This window comes from Ursus americanus, chromosome 25 (genome assembly GCF_024610735.1).
Source record: "Ursus americanus isolate L20-20 chromosome 25, mUrsAme1.1.p, whole genome shotgun sequence".
Classification (NCBI taxonomy): domain Eukaryota; kingdom Metazoa; phylum Chordata; class Mammalia; order Carnivora; family Ursidae; genus Ursus; species Ursus americanus.
The window spans coordinates 27,052,558-27,070,958 of record NC_142151.1 but is presented as its reverse complement, the minus strand read 5'-3'; the positions used below and the strand labels follow the sequence as shown (position 1 = coordinate 27,070,958).

General features: G+C 35.4%; 1 protein-coding gene across 6 annotated transcripts in view; it reads right to left on the bottom strand.

Moving 5' to 3' along the window:
- The window catches only part of CCDC91 (coiled-coil domain containing 91), a 311,062-nt gene that overhangs the window by 291,303 nt on the left and 1,358 nt on the right, over nucleotides 1-18,401 (bottom strand). The window lies entirely within an intron of this gene.

The following is an 18,401-nucleotide window of genomic DNA, read 5'->3' as shown; positions in this document are numbered from 1 at the left end:
CTATATTCAAAGTACTCAAAAGAAAATAACCCGTAGCCAAGAAAACCCTAACCAGCAAGGCTATCATTCAGAATAGAAAGAGATAAAGTTTTCCAGTAAACATAAATGAAAATGGAGTTCACGGCCACTAAACTAGCCCTGCAAGAAACATAAAGCGGACTCTTTGAGTGGAAAGGAATGCTCAAAAATGACAGTGTGAAGGCAGGAAACACAAAATCACTTAGTAAAAAGGAATATTTCTGTAAAAAATCAGTCAAGGAACTCATAAAATTAAAGGACGTAAAATATGACAACAAATTACTTAAAATGTGGGGAGGAGAAGAGTAAAGAATGGGTTCAAACTTAACCACCAACTTAAAACAGACTTCTATATGCAGAAGATGTTATATACAAACCTAATGGCAGCCAGTAATCAAAAACCACTAATAAGTATGCAAAGAATAAACAGAAACATATCATCCAAATATATCACTAAAGAAAACCAGCAAACTATGAAAGACAAGAAAGGATCAGAGAAAATCTTCAGAAACAACCAAAAAACAAGTAAAACGGCTATAAACACATATCTATCAATAATTAGTTTGAATGTAAATGGAGTACACGCTTCAACCAAAAGATATAGGGTGACAGAATGGATTTAAAAAAAAAAAAAAAAAAGACCCATCTAGATGCTGCCTACAAGAAACTCATTTTAGACCTAAAGACCCCTGCAAATTGAAAGCAGGGAATGGAGAAACATGTATCATGCAAATGCATATCAAAAAAAGCCAGATTGTCAATACTTAAATCAGACAAAACAGACATTAAAACAACAATTATAACAAGAGACAAAGAAGGACACCATACAATAATAAAAGGGACAATCCAACAAGAAGATATAACAATTGTAAATATTTATGTACCCAATATGGGAGCACCCAAGCCCATAAAACAGTTAATAACAAACATAAAGGAATTAATTGATAATAATACAATAATAGTAGGGGACTTTAACACCCCACTTACATCAATGTACAGATCATCTAAATAGAAAATCAACAAGGAAAAAATGGCTTTAAATGACACACTGGACCAGAAGGATTTAATGGATATATTCAGAACATTCCATCCAAAAACAGCAGAACACACATTCTTTCCAAGTACACATGGAACACTTTCCAGAATAGATCACATATTGGGCCACAAAACAAGCCTCAACAATTTCAAAGAGATCAAGATCATACCATGCATCTTTTCTGACCACAACATTATGAAACTAGAAGTCAACCACAAGAAAAATTCTTGAAAGACCACAAATACATGAAGGTTAAAGAACATGCTACTACATAATGAATGGGTCAACCAGGAAATAAAAGAAGAAATAAAAAAGTACACGGAAACAAATGAAAGTGAAAACACAACAGTCCAAAACATTTAGCATGCAGCAAAAGCAGTTCTAAGAGGGAAGTTTATAGCAATACAGGCCTACCTCAAGATGCAAGAAAAATCTCAAATAAACAACCTAACCTTTCATCTAAAGGAGCTAGAAAAAGAACAACAAAGCCTAAAGACAACAGAAGAAAGAAAATAATAAAGTTTAGAGTAGAAATAAATGATATAAAAACTAAAAAATAAATAGAACAGATCAATGGAACCAGGAGGTGTTTTCTTTAAAAACATCAATAAAATTGATGAACTTGAATCCAGACTTACCAAGAAAAAAAGAGAAAGGACCAAAAAATTAAAATCACAAATGAAAGAGGAGAAATAACAGGCAACTCCACAGAAATAGAAACAATTATAAGAAAATAGTATGAAAAACTACATGCCAACAAATTGGACAACCTAGGAGAAATGATAAATTCCAAAAAAAATACAACCTACCAAAACTGAAATAGGAAGAAATAGAAAATTTGAACAGACTGATTATGAGCAAAGAAATTGAATCAGTAATCTAAACAAACAAACAAAAGGATCAGATGGCTTCATGGGTGAATTCGACCAAATATTTAAAGAAGACTTAATACCTATTCTTCTCAAACTGTTTCAAAAAATGCAAGAGGAAGGGCACTTCCAAATTCATTCTATGCGGCCAGCATTACCCTGATACCAAAACCAGATAAAGACAACACAAAAAAGAACCATGGGCCAATATTCCTGATGAACACAGGTGCAAAAATCCTCAATAAAATACTAGCAAAACAAATCCAACAATACATTTTACAAAATCATTCCCCATGATCAAGTGGGATTTATTCCTGGGTTGCAAGGGTTGTTCAATATTTGCAAATCAATTAACATAATATATCACATCAATAAGAGAAAGAATAAGAACCACATGATCCTCCCAATAGATGTAGAAAAAGCATTTGACAAAGTACAAAATTCATTTATGATACAAATGTTCAACAAAGTAGGCTTAGTGGGAATATACCTCAACATAATAAAGGCTATATATGAAAAACCCACAGCTAACATCATCCTTAATATGGAAAAACTGAGAGCTTTTCCCCCAAGGTCATTCATAAGACAAGGAGGTCTACTCTCACCACTTCTATCTGACATAGTACTGGAGGTCCTGGCCACAGCAATCAGACAACAAAAAGAAATAAAAGGCATCAAAATCATTAAGGAAGAAATTAAACTTTCACTATCCGCACATGACATAACTACATACAGAAAACCTTCAGATCTATATTCAAAAAACTGCTAGAACTGATAAATAAATTCAGTAAAGTCTCAGGATACAAAATCAATGTACAGAAATTTGTTGCATTTCTATACACCAGAAATGAAGCAACAGAAAGAGAAATTAAGATAACAATCCCATTTACAAGTGCACCAAAAATAATAAGATACCTAGGAATAAACCTAACCAAAGAGGTGAAAGACCTGTACTCCAAAAACTATAAAACACTGATGAAAGAAATGAAGATGACACCAAATAATGGAAAGACATTCCATGCTCATAGATTGGAAGAACTAATATTGTTAAAATATCTATACTGATGTAGAAATGTTGGGGTTCAGAACTGATGGCCAAGAAAGAATTCTTGAGCCGTCTTTGGTGTAAAAAAGTTGTTTTATTAAAGCACAGGGACAGTACCTGAGGGCAGAAAGAGTTGCCCCGGGATTGTGAGAAGCAACTGATTATACTTTGGAGTCAGGGGCAGTAACAACAAAGGGAAGTTTCCAAATAGACTTTCACATGCTAAAGACTCTAGGATCCTGGAGGCCTACCTACTGTCAAGCTAAGATTGTTTTTCCCACTAACAAAACATTAACATTAAGATTGGGAGTTCCTGGAAGAAAGTTATACTCTGCCTGCCTTAAGTATTTTGTCCATAGGCGCAGGTTATAAGTAAATTTAATTTTATCTGTATTTCGGTTTTTTGCCTTTGTTCTCTATATCACATATTATCTAAAGCAATCTACACATTTAATACAGTCCCTATCAAAATACCAACAGCATTTTTCACAGAACTACAACAAACAATCCTAAAATTTGTATGGAATCTCAAAACTGCAAACAGCCAAACTGATCCTGAAAAAGAAAAGCAAAGCTAGAGACATCACAATTCCAGACTTCCAAGTTATCTTACAAACCTGTAGCGATCAAGACAGTATGGTACTGGCACAAAAGCAGACACGTAGATCAATGGGACAGAATAGAAAACCAAGAAATGGACGCCCAACTATATGATCAAGTAATCTTCGACAAAGTAGGAAAGGATATCCAATGGGAAAAGGACAGCTTCTTCAACAAATGGTGCTGGGAAAACTGGACAGCCACATGCAGAAGAATGAAACTGGAACACTTTATTACACCATACACACAAATTCAAAATGGATTAAAGACCTAAATGTGAGACAGGAAACAATAAAAGCCCTTGCCCCAATTTGAAACAAAATTAACCATCACAAGTCCATCCCTAGTCAACTTAGCACCGGTACACATCTCCTTAAACCACACTTAATCTCCAAATAAAGACAATAACAAGGTCTTAATTATACCTAAGATGCTACAACTATCCTGTGTACACCTGGAAACACACTAACCTCTTCCTTAGAAGAGAAGGAAAAGTCCTCGAATTAGGTTTACTCTTCTTGATATTTCAAATTTTATATACTATGATGGAAAAGTAACACTACTTAAAATACTATGTATACACTCAATGCATCTTATGCTACATAATAAGGAAATGAGAGGAAAAAAAGATATTTTACATATGTTGCCATCCATATGTGTGCATACACACACAAACATATTCATAACAAAAGGAAATACTCATGACTATTATAGACTTTGTTTCTATAACTGGTCACATGGTTGTAGATGGTATTTAGAACTACCTCCTTCCATTACCCATTCTGTAGTTCTTTTGTCTTCAGCAAACAATTCAGCTGGTTAAGACTCTCTGATGGGCTGATTCAAACCTTCGTTCCTGAGAGTATGGGCCATCAGCAGTCCTCCCTGAACTGGGTTATTTTAGTTTTCCATTGACCTTAATCACAGGGCACGGTAATACTAAGATGCCCTAAGGCATCTCCTGTATTTCAGACATGTTCTTCCTTACCTCCATCATGAAGTAGCAGTCCAATTTCTCCCTTGGTAGTCTGGATCAGTCACCCCAGCCAGCAGTGGCCTTGCCTGCTGATTCAGTGGCATGAGGAGGCCAAACCGGCAGTGCAGCCGTTTTAACTTCCAATTCAATGGAATTATTGTGTCTCCTGGTGAAAGCATTCCTCCCTTTGGAACTGAAATGTCTAGGCCAGCAGAGCACAAAGTCATGGAAATTTTGCTCACGGGTCACTAGGGGTCATAGTGAACAGAACCACTTCCATTCCCACCCCTTGATTCCTGAACCTATTATGAATCCTGGCTATGGGAGAAACAACACCATATAATGGATACTAATTCTGAGCATATACAACCTTCTTAAGAACCTCACCCCAGTGCTTTAAGAAACTGACACACCTAGCTGGCACTGCAACTTAAGTCTTCAAAAGGCTATTCCACCATTCTATCAAGCCAGTTGCTTCAGGATGGTAAGAAACATAAGACCAATGAATCCCACAAGCTGTAATTCTTTTGCTCTGAAATAAGTTCCTTGATCAGAAGCAATGCTCTAAGGAATACCATAATGGTGGATAAGACATTCTGTAAGCTCACAGATGGTAGTTTTGGCAGAAGCACTGCATGTAGGGAAGGCAAATCCGTATCTAGACTAAGTGTCTATTCCCATAACAACAAATCACTGCCACTTCCATGATGGTAGTACTCCAATATAAACAACCTTCCTCCAGTTAGCTAGCTAATCACCCCAGGGAATGGTGTCATATAAGGAATTCAGTGTTACTCTCTGTTGATGACAGATTGGGCACTCAGCATTGGCTGTAACCAGACAGGTCTTGATGAGTCAAAGTCTATGTTGCTGAGCCCACGGGTAACCTCCATCCCTGCCAGCATGGCCATTTTAATCATTAGCTCACTGGACAATAACAGGGATGGCTGGGAAAAGAGGCTGAGTGGTATCCACAAAATGGGTCATCCTATTCACTTGATTTTTAAAACCTTCTTCTGCTGAGGTCACTCTTTGGTAAGCATTTACACGGAACACAAATATCTTCACTTTTTTTTTGTCCAGAGAGGTCTATCTACATACCTTTTCCCCAAATTTCCTTGTCACCAGTTTTTCAATCATGTTCCTCCCAAGTCCCTGACCATCCAGCCAAACCACTGGTTATAACCCATGAAACAATACAATCAGCCATCTGGCCACTTCTCCTTCCAAGCAAAGTGAACAACCAGGTGCACTGTCCCAAGTTCTCCCCACTGGAAGGACTGGCCTTCACCATTGTCCTTCAGGGATACCCCAAAGAGGGGCCACAGGGCTGCAGCTGCCCACTTTCAGGTGGTACCTGCACATCATGAAGAACCATGTGTAAACCACATCTGAGTCTTTTCTTCCTGTCAATTAACCTTAGGGAACTTCCAATGAAGCCATAGGTGCAGTCTCAGAAAAAAGAAGATACCAGCAGAGTAGGGACTGTGGGCATTTGAGCCCCTTCTTCTTGTAACTTATTGTGTCTTCAGGGCCTACTGAGGCCTGATCACATACATACTGCTTCCATTTGATGATGAAGTGCTGCTGTGTATGCTCAACTTTATGGCTTGGTGGGTCAGATAACCACCCACTTAGTAATGGGCAGCTCAGGTCACGTAGTAACTCGGTGGCCCACAGTTAAGCAGACTCTAAGACCCAGAAGCAAACCAACAGCTATTTCTCAGAAAGGCAGAGAAGGGCAGGCTTTGGTCTAAATCCTACAGATCTGCACTATGGTTTATTTATTGGGGCCTGATAAAGGCTCTAAATAGCATCCCTGTCTGCCAGTGACACTTCAAACACCATTAGATCTGCTAGATTATATGACCCTAGCAACAGAGCAGCTTGCACAGACACCTGAACCTATTGCAAAGCCTTCTCTTGTTCTGGGTACCACTAAAAACTAGTTTTTTGAGTCACTCAGTAAATGGGCCAGAGTAACACACCCAAATGAGGAATGCATTTAGGGGTTCAATATCCCCAGCTTCATCAGGGTCTTCCCACATGCCCCTATGTCAAATTTCAGAAACCCATTCCTTCTTAATATATGTGTCACTGCAATGTGTTAGTTTATATTACTCCCACCTACTTGACTGTTAGGTTCTTGAAGACCAAGTAACATTTATTTCTGTATCCTCCAGTGGCTAGTACAGTTACCTAAAACATAATCAGGGCTCAGTAAAGATTTCTATTAAACTGAATTTTGCTTCCTAACATATCTCAGTTGTCCATTATTTTAACTTTTATAAATTCAGTTTTGAGAGTTATTAAACCCATGTTTATTCATTTATCAAAGGTCTTAATCTGCTAATTGTGCCCTTTAACAGAAATAGACTTGTTTCCGAAGGGAAACACATAAAGGACTCTTTTGCTCATTTTTTTCCAAGATGATATAAACTTGTACTAATCACTAATTTTAATTTCTTCTTGAATTGAAAGTACCACTATCATCACCAAGATCATTTTTTTCATCTGATCCTAACTTTAGTATCAATCACCTACAATTTTTTCACTTCCAATACTTACTAAGTAATCGAGAAAAAAATTATCTATGAAAGACTTGCAATGCATAGAAACTAATTCTTCCAGAAAAACACAGTATGTGTGCTAATGAAAAACATAATCCTCGTGTCCGAAGCACACTTAAATTGAGTATATCCCTGACAAACCTGACCCTTTATGAGCAACATTTGAAGGACTTTCCCTCTCCACCATTTTAGCTAAAAATCCAAGGCTTCCCCATAGGGCAATCTAAGCACTACAAACATTTTTTATACGTCATATTGTCAGAATCCTACAGAAATGTCAACGGATGCTATTCCTCTATGAGTAGATATATAATCAAGTCCAAAAAATGCTAGCTATTGGGTGATGGCACAGACATTCATAAGTTTTATTTACTAAGTTCATTTAATTGCATGTAAGTATTTCTTTAATTCTGTACACATGTCTTTGGTTGGTGTTTTTGTATGTTATATTAACTAAACACCACAGAAGAATTAGCTATACTTCTAGAAACCCACTCTAACACCTTCAACAATTTTATGGTGAGCCTTTGGCAGCAATATACACCACCCAAACATGGCATTTCTGTCTGGTGGTAAGTAAATAAATACCTGGCCCAAAACTACACATGATTCAAACATAATAAGAGGAATAAAAGAAAACAGAGAGATGCATCTTGGAAATACCTAACTTGACACTCCCTTGTGAAAAATGAGTAATACAAAACAGGTCTTTTACATTTTTAAATTCATGATGAGTGTGACAACTTGAAACTACCTGTTTTGGGAATTCTGAATGGTGAAATACAGAATTATTTCTCAAAGAAATGTCAGTATGCTTCACTGCAAAGAGAAATAAATGCACCTCAGGACAGACTAATATAAAAAAGCATCTCTAGTAATCATTTACAACATTGGCAAACCATTAATGTCTTCCTCAAACTGAAAGGTGATGAAAATTAAGTAAAATACAAAAACCCACATATGTTCACATTCTAAGAACCCAAAGATATAATACAATTACATTTTAACCCCTGTTCTTGTCAACTGTTTAAAGGTAACAATCATCCCAATCTCTGCTATAGCACTGGAATATTCTCAATTATGACTCTCAGGTACGATAGGATGCTAAGCCAGTCAGTTAAATACTCAGGGGTAAAGGGGTGGGGAAGTTGAGTTTAGGTACTTTCAATTACTAAGGCATTAAAATCCACAAGTATTCTCACCAAAGCAAAAAACACTTGGCTTCTGATTGTCTTTATTTACTAGGAAATCTCATTAACCAGAAAATGCAATTTCTGCAAGTAATATGTTATGGTATTGCACGTAGTAAGTGTTCAATAAATGCTTCTTTACTTTCCCCTTTCGGCATAATCATTTTGACAATTCAATGAACTTTTTAATCATAATGTATAATAAACCTTAACTGAAGATTTCCTCTATTTAAATGGACCCAATTATAAAAAACTAAATAACATAACAGATAATAATGCTCAGTGACCACACAGGACAAGATAAAGAATGCAGAATCCACAGAGAGTTCACGAAGTCATTAAACAAGCAAACAGCAATAGTAACAACAACAAACAGCAACAATAACAAACCCTGAGGAGGAGAAAGAATCTGATATCCAAAATTTGCATGTCATACATGTATTATATATATGTATATATATGTACATATATATACATACATGTATGTATATACATACGTGTATATATACACATACGTGTATTATATATATTATATATATGTATTATATATATATTGCACTAGTTGATTGTAATATGTAATTACATATACTATATGTCATATAATATATATTTTTTAATGTCTAGTTTTCAACAAAAATTGAGACATGCAAAGAAATAAAAAAGTGTAGTTCATATATTGGGGGGGAAGGGCAGTCAATAGAAATTATTCCTCAGGAAATCCAGACATTGTACTTACTAGACAAAGACATTAAAACCAACTACTTTATAAATGTTCATAGATATAGTCTCAAATTACAAAAGGAAACCATGCCTAAATAACAAAAGGAAATTATGACAACAGTGTCTCATAAAAAACAGGAATTATAAAAATGAAACAAAAAAAAATCTGAAATTGAAAAGTACACTAACTGAAACACAAAATTTACCAAAAGGTCTCAACAGCACATTTGAGCTGGCAGAAGAAGCAATTAGTGAACCTGAAGATAGGTCATTTGAGATCATCCAGTCTGAGGAAAAGGAAGAAAAAAGAATGAAGAAAATGAACAGAACATCAAAGACCTATGGAAAACCATCAGTCATACCAACATATGCATATGCATAATGAGAGTACCAGAAAGGAGAGAAAGACGAGAGCAGGGACAGAAAGACTATTTGAAGAAATAATGTTACAGAACTCCACAAATTTCATGAAATATACTATTCTACACACCCAAGAAGCTCAACAATTCCAATTAGGGCAAACTTAAAGAGATCCACACTTCTATGTGTCATTACCAAACTTTCAAATGCTGAAGACAAAGAGAATCTTGAAAGCAGCAAGAGAAAAGCAACTCATCACATACAAAGAATCCAAGATAAGATTTTTAACCATGAAGGCCTGAAGGCAGTGGGATGACACATTCAAAGTTTTGGAAGAAAAAGACCGTCAACCAAGAATTCTATATCCAGCAAAACTAATATTCAAAAAGGAAGAAATTAAGACTTAACCAAATGAACAAAAACAGAGAGAACTCAACACCAATAATTCTTATCTGTGAGAAATATTAAAGGGAATCCTAAAGGCTGAAATGAAAAGATAACAGACAGTATTTGAACCTACATAAAGAAATAAAGAACACCAGTAAAAGTAACTGCATAGGCAAATATAAAAATAGATATAAAGGCATATTTGTTCATAATTCTTTTAACTCATATCTGATTTAAAGACAACTGCACAAAGCAAGTACTACAAATCTGTGTTGACAGGCATACAGTGTAGAAAGATGTAATTTTTGCAACAGTAGCACTGAGGAGGGGAAGAAATAGAACTACATAATAGCAAACTTTGTGTAAATTTGAGATTAGGTTGGTATTAATCCAATGGAACACCAAAAACTCTGTCATAAATTAAGATATTGTTTGCAATCCCCAAGGCAACCACTAAGAAAATAACTCAACAGATACATAGTAAAAGAAACAAAGGAATTAAAATGGCACAGTAGAAAATATCTGTTTAATAAAAAAGATAGCAGTACTAGAGAAATTAAGGAACCAAAATAAGAATCCACTTAAGACATACAGAAAACAAATACTAAAATGGCAAGCATTAAGTCATATCTTACCAGTGACTACAATAAATACACATGGATTAAACACTTTAATCAAAAGGCAAAAATTGGGAGAATGGATAAAAGGTATGATCCAATCAGGTACTATTTGCAAAAGACATGCCTTACATTCAAAGTACAAGTAAAATAATGTACACCAATAATATATTGGGGATAACTATTTTCATAAACAATATGCAGAATAGTATACTATCAACAATCCAAAGTTTAGAGCATCCATTTCTTAAAAATCTATAAGTCAGGGGTGCCTGGGTAGTGTGGTTGGTTAAGTGTCTGACTCTTGGTTTTGGCTCAGGTCATAATCTCAGGGCCGTGAGATCGAGCCCCACGTTGGACTCTGGACTTAGCACAGAGTCTGCTTAAAGACCCTCTCTCCCTCTTCCTCTGACCCTCCCCTCCATGCTCTCTCTCTCTCAAATAAATAAATCTTTTTTAAAAACTCTTTAAGTCAGTCAAAGATCTGATTTTCATTCACCCAATAATTATTTAATGAAAACCAAATATATGCAACTGAAGAATATAATGATCAATAAAGCCACTGTCTTAGATTAGGAAAGAAAATACCAACGCATAATGTAAACTACAATAGAAGTTTAAAAGTGTTGAGATCTCACGCCTATCCCCATGCTTTCATCTCCTCAGATGCCTTGGCTCCTTCTTCAGAATGTCTTATATATCAGCTCCCCTTATTCATCATTCATTTTCCCTTCTGTTCATTAACTCGACAAATATTAACTAGCACTTCTGATGTTCAAAACCCCTGCTAGGTGCTAAAGATACAACAGTAAGCAAAATTGGCCCTTGCCTCATTGTGCTTACAGTCTGGCAAAGAGAGAGAAATAAGCGTAAAAACACATGCAACCACACAGGTGTTGCCAAGACTGAGGGGAAAAAGGAATCTAAACTTCTCTGGAAGGTCAGGTAAGGTTTCCTCATAAGCAGAAGCCTTGAGTACCTGCCTCCAAAACCAGAATGAGTAGGAGCCATTTCCAGTTAAATGGAGTATTGAACATCCATGTTTACTACCATTCTCTTCTAAAACACTACTAAAATGACAGATGTATGAAGAGACAATTCACAGAATTACCCAGGTGACCAATAAATATGTGGAAAAATGGTCAATCTCACTAGTAACCAGTGACAGAGATATGTTAGTGACAATGAGATTTATATCCATCAGATTAGCAAAAAACACAAAAGTAATTATACCAAGTACTGGCAAGGATGAAGAGCTACTCTCAGATATTAATAGTGAGAGAAAAAACGGGAACAATGGCTTTGGAGAATAATTTAGTAATCTCTAACTTGAAAATGTGCTTACCGTAAGAACCAGCAAATTCTATGGCATACCCTAGAAAAATTCCTTCATGTGCATCAGAGATGAAGATGAAAATCCATGGCCATGTTGTTTAAAATAGCAAAAAAAGAAATAATCTAAAACTTCATTTAGAGAGATGAAATTAATAATTAGTAAAAGCCATTCAATATGATAAAGCAGTGTAAATGAAAAAACTAGTGTTATATGTTATTGACATAAATTTCATAAACATATTGTAAACTAAACAAAGGAGGTAGCAGCAAAATACACAAAATATTTAATAAAAATATATTTTAAAAAATTTCATAGATCCCCTACCTCACATGATAAACAAAAGTTAACTCAAAATGGATCAATGACCTAAATACAACAACTAAAACTATAAAACTCTTAGAAGAAAGCACAGGGGCAAATCTTCATGACCTTCATTTGGCAACTGATTCTTAGATATGACACCAAAACCACAAGCAACAAAAGAAAAACTCACTAAATTGAATTGAATCAAAATTTAAAACTTTTGTGTATTAAAGGGCATTATCTAGAAAGGAAAAACAGGGACTTCTGGGTGGCTCAGTTGGTTAAGCATCTGCCTTCGGCTCAGGTCATGATCTCGGGGTCCTGGTATTGACCCCTGCATCAGGCTCCCTGCTCAGTGGGGAGTCTGCTTCTCCCTCTCCACGCCCCCCCCCCGTCCCTTCCCCCTGCCTGTTCTTTCTCTCTCTCAAATAAATAAATAAAATCTTTAAAAAAAAAAGGGGGGGGGGGAGAAACACAATCTACAGAATGGGAGAAAGCATTAGCAAATCATATATCTAATAAGGGTCTAGTATCCAGAATATATAAAGAACTCTTAAAACTCAACAACAAAGAGATAAGCAACCCAATTTTAAAATTAGCAAAAGAACTGAATAAACACTTCTCCAAGAAAGATATAAAAATAACCAAAAACACTGAAAACATTGCTCAGTTTCATCATTAGGGAAATACAAATCAAAACCACAATGAGGTAGCAGCTCACATCCACTAGAAAAGCTATAACCAAAAAAAATGGAAAATACCAAGTGCTGATTAAGATGTGGAAAAACTGGAATCCTCATACACTGCTAGTAGGAATATAATATATACAGCCACTTGGGAAAATAGCTTAGCAATTTCTCAAAATGGTAAACACAGAACTACCACATTAACTAGCAATTCTATTCCTACATAGATGCCCAAGAAAACTGAATACAAGTACACAAATACCAGTATACAAATGTTCATAGCAGCACTAATCACAATAGTGAACTAGCACTAAATGCCACTAGTTATACACTTTAAAATGATTAATTGTTATGTGAATTTCACCTCAATAAAAAAATAATCAAAAAGAAGTGTTTTTAAAAATGTTTGAAAGTGCAGTGCAACATTACAGATACTTAAAAACTGTGGCTACTATTATTGCCTCTATTATATATTGTTATATATATATATATATATCACAAAATATCATGGCAGTAATTGGTCCATAAACACAGGTAGTCACTATGATATTTGTGATACTGACATAACTGCCTCAATTCCAGGATCTTAATCTCTAAAATTCACTTTCTTACTACAAGTTTGTATCCTTCTATTTATAGCAGGCTATCTTTCCCACTGAACCTGCCATTCACATCTATTGAAACTTCTAGTATCCCAACCCCTCTTTCTCAGCCTATCAATAACTCCTCCTTTGTAACTCCCAACTTAGTTACTATTGGTAAAGCTCGTGTCTATTTCTTCCTTGATCGCTCTTTGCCTTTCTAAATGCCTCTGTTTCTTTTCTGTATGTCTAACATAGTGTGTTATACACTAGTAAATACACTCAATACACTCAATACGTATTAGACAAACCAACCCACAGGCCAATTTTTGGGGGCTTCCTCAATTGAGACTAATCAATCTGAGGAACAGAAAGAAAAAAGAATGAAGAAAAATGAACAGATCCTCAGAGACCTGTGGGAAACCATTAAGCATGCCAACATATGCACTATAGCAGTCCCAGAAGAGTGAGAAAAAGGGGCAAAAAGAATATTTGAAGAAATAAAATGGCCAAAAACTTCCCAAAGTTTACTTCCCAAAGTGTACCTCCCAAAATACAGACATACACACACACATACACATACACACACAATCACCAACAGATAGATTCTGAAACGTTTTATAAAGTGGGAAAAAGAGTATATGCTGATTAAAGAATCAGATCCAAGCTTATGATTCCCAATTCACCACCTGAACAACTGCTGAATTATTTTGATCAGATGAAAGTAACTATGATGATACGTGGGAGAAAAAATATATCCAAAAATTTCATGTATATGTTGTCTCATTTGTTTATAAGATTTTCTACTCCTAAGCATTTTGTAGGAATCACACAATAAAACATTTTGCAATCTGATTAGATTCTAAGTGATCAGAGGACTTCTCATCAATCATATGGAAATCACTTTTTTTGTTCATGACTGTGACACTGAGAATAACCTTGTGGCACTCCTTTCTTCTCCTGTTGATAAAAAGAGAAGATCAATAACACCTAACTTTAGAACTACAGAAAATAAGCTCAATGCATCAATGAAGACAGTCTCCTACAAAAGATTCCTGCAACAAAATGTACTCAACAAGTATCCTTAACTAATATGACGGGGGGGGGGGGGGTATCACATATACTAAATAAGCAAGAGATATTTTACAACATCAGTCACTTTAAGCAGAAGCTAGTCCTAAAAGGAAATTAATAAAATGTACCTCTTCTGCATAACAGACAAAAGAAACCTAAAATATCTAAATGCCTCATGAAAACCATCAGCAATTAATAAACAAACACTTTCTTCCCACTCTGCAGAAAAAAAAAATAAATATTCATTTCAATTTGTCTTGTGATTCAGGGCAGGTGGCCCATTTAATGCCATTCAGGTATCATAGGCTTATTTTCAATTTTTCATACCCAATTTTTGACAAAATGAATAAAAAGTATAACCTCATCTTAAATTCTTTATCAAATTCATAATTAAAATAACAATACTCTCACTTTTGTTAACTATCTTGTATTGATGTAGCTTTTTAGTAATATTCACGCAAGCCCCTGTCCATCAGTGAAGCACATGCACAGATTAATGGGTCTTGCATAATACTGCAACACTGTCTACTACAACTACAGAAGTTCTGAATTCTCATAATATAGAAGTCAAGAGTCTTGAAATGATTGTCCAGACCCTCTCTTACCACAAGGTTGGACACAACATAAAAGGCTATTTGGCTGGTCTCTCCATTATCTAGGCCTACTTTGGGTAAGAGATACATATGGTCAATGATAGCAAGGTCAGCAAAGGGAACAGAAAGTCAGTTGTCTCTGAACACCAGAAAAAAGTGATATCACACTTCATAAAACAGTGGTTCTTTCTTTTTTTTTTTTAAGATTTTTTATTTATTCATTTGACAGAGAGAGAGAGACAGCCAGCGAGAGAGGAACACAAGCAGGGGGAGTGGGAGAAGAAGAAGCAGGCTCCCAGCAGAGGGAGCCCGATGCAGGGCTCAATCCCAGGACCCTGGGATTACGCCCTTAGGCGAAGGCAGACGCTTAATGACTTGAGTCACCCAGGCGCCCCAAAAACAGTGGTTATTTCATTCATATACTTAGTCTATATGACTCTATGTTTGGACTGCATTATGTAAACACCAAAATGTACACATCCTTCTAAGGAAAACAGGTTTACGAGAATTATTATATGTTGCGTTTTAAAGTGAGTGACGTCATCTCTATTCTTCATCTATTAAACCTGTAATTTTAAAAAATGCTTCCCATTTCAAAATTTTAAAAATCATTGTATCCCTTGCTAGTAACATTAAATGTATCCCTAATTTTTTTTTAAGATTTATTTATTTGAGAGAGAGAGAGAGCATGAGTGGAGAGGAGGGGCAGAGGGAGAGGTAAAAGCAGACTCCTTGCTGAGCAGGGAGCCCAATGTGGGACTTGATCCCAGGACCCTGAGATCATGACCTGAGCTGAAGCCAGATGCTTAACCAACTGAGCCACCCAGGTGTCCTAAATGTATCCCTAATTCTTTAATAGGATTTTATGGCATATAGCAAACAAAAGTCTTTGTACTACTTTTTGAGGATTTGACAGAGAAGGAAAGATGATACAGGTAAAGAAATGTCTAAAATTTAAAAATATAAAAAGACATAAATTTGGGTAAACATTTTAGAAGTGACTGATATTGTCTCATGTTGAGTTATTAATTTGTTTAATGAGTTTATTTTAAGCATCAAAATTAAGACAGATTTAGAACAAACACAATATATACAAAATGCTTACAAGAACTCAGTGTTGGTAGTGTAGTCTATGAACAAAAAAAGATTCAGGAAGATCTGTGATCAAACCCCAGCTCTACCACTAACTATTAACACAATCTTGGATAAGTTTGCTCACTTGTCTGAGACTCAATTTCCCTGGCTATGAAATGGGAAAAATACTAGCTACCTACAGGTAGTGGTTGGAATTCAATAAAACAACATATAGAGTATCTGCATCATGCTAGACTCAAAGACTGTAATTCTTAGCAAAGTAGAACATGAGTAGTATTTGACATGACACAAAATGCATCAGGAATTCTATCTAGATCATTGGCAGCAAAATAACAATGTTGGTGGAAAAATCATTTAATTATTTTAGACTCTAAACCTATAAAAAAATGGTTTGAACTAGATATGAGTTTATGAAATTCTAGGATTCTACCTTAAAGTGATGCTCAGAAATTTTGCTCCAGGGGTGGCTGGGTGGCTTAGTCCTTAAGTGTCTGCCTTTGGCTCAGGGCATGATCCCAGCATTCTGGGATCGAGCCCCGTATCGGGCTCCTCTGCTGGGAGCCTGCTTCTTCCTCTCCCACTCTCCCTGCTTGTGTTCCCTCTCTCGCTGCCTCTTTGTCTCAAATGAATAAAATAAAATCTTAAAAAAAAAAAGAAATCTTGCTCCAAAATTTATTACCATAAATAACCCAGAGGAAAAGTTCTAAGAACACCAAATGAAACAGGCAGTGTATATTACGAATCTGAAAAAATTTCAGGCACTTTGAGTAATAACCACAGTTTTAAAAATCAATTAAAAGAATCTTACCACAGTTATGTACAAAGAGATGTTTAATGTTAATTCTAATTGGGAAAACCTAACCATCTTAACTATAAATCAAGAACTTGCAAACCAAGTTCTCAAAAAATTCATGACATAGTAACCACTTATAATGTAATGCTGAGTGAAAAGGGAAAAACATAAAAAACAATATTTACAGTTCTGTTTTTAAAATGTTTGTAAAATAAAAAGACTGAAAGAAAAGCCAGCAAAATATTAGCGGAGGTTATTTCATATTAACAGAAACGGGTTAGCTTTTTTCCCACCGGATTATTTCCCAATTTTCTTCTATACAACTATGATTTCCACAATGAAAAAAAAATACAATATTTATTCATGATTTAAAAAACACAAAAGAAAAAAAAAACAATCTCTCAGCAAACTAGAAGCTAAGAAAAGTTCATCAAGCTGATGAAAACTGTTTACAAAAAACTTAAAGCTAATTTTAATGGTAAAAGACTGATGCCTTACCCACTAAGATGAAAAACAAGGCAAGGATGCCTGCTCTTACCTGTCCTTTTCAACATCATACTGGAGGTCCCAGCCAGTGCAACCAGACAAGAAAATCAAATACAGCTGACCCTTGAACAACTCAAGGGTTAGGGGCGTCAACCCTCTCACAGTCAAAAATCTGCATTTAACTTCTGATCCAATGATAATTTTAATTATAAATTATATATCAAAAAAACTAAATTTTACAGGACCTAGGACATGCCCTTTTTGAAAAATACACATCAAATTAAATGATCTAAACCCATCTCATTGGGTTTGGGGGTAGGGGAGACTGAGGAAACCAAGAAATCCTCAGAAATATTGTAAATCAAAAAAACCAACTTATCGTCAAGATTTATCAATAAGAATAAACAGACATTGATATGAAGAATTAATCTAAAGAGAGTTGCCTTTTTCATTAAGTTCCCGCTGTTTGAACAGAAAATAACAAAATTTGATGAGTTTACAAGAAAGACCAAAAGTCACAAGGAACAAGTTGATAAAACAGCACTGTGATTATGAGCCAGAATTTGGAAACAAGTTACCTAACACTCCCCTTCCAATTTACTGATGGAAATAGTCTCACCCAGTACAATGCACGCCACCCCAAATTCTATTAAGAGAAATATAATAAACCTTCAAATAGCTTTCGTTATTTATAACAATCTTATATACTTTATAAATCATACATCCTCAGCCAGGGGTACAAGATAAAATGCCTCTTATTAGGCAAATTCCTACTTATGCACTTAACCTTCACATCAGCTCTTTTTTTTTTTTAACTGTCACCAAAAATAAGAATGATGACTCTGCAGTTCCTTTTTGACTGGTATTAAGTATCAAGATGATTACAAAACGCTCTAAGTTTTGAGCTTATTACTCCAATAAGAAGACATATTTTTCCATGTAATAAAAGAGGTAAATTGTAACTTCCATCACTGTTTTCTTTATGTTTATTTCATTTGGCTTATCCTGTTGCTAGGATACCAATTCATACTAAGATTTCCAAGCCCACAGAACAACTTTCCTAGCC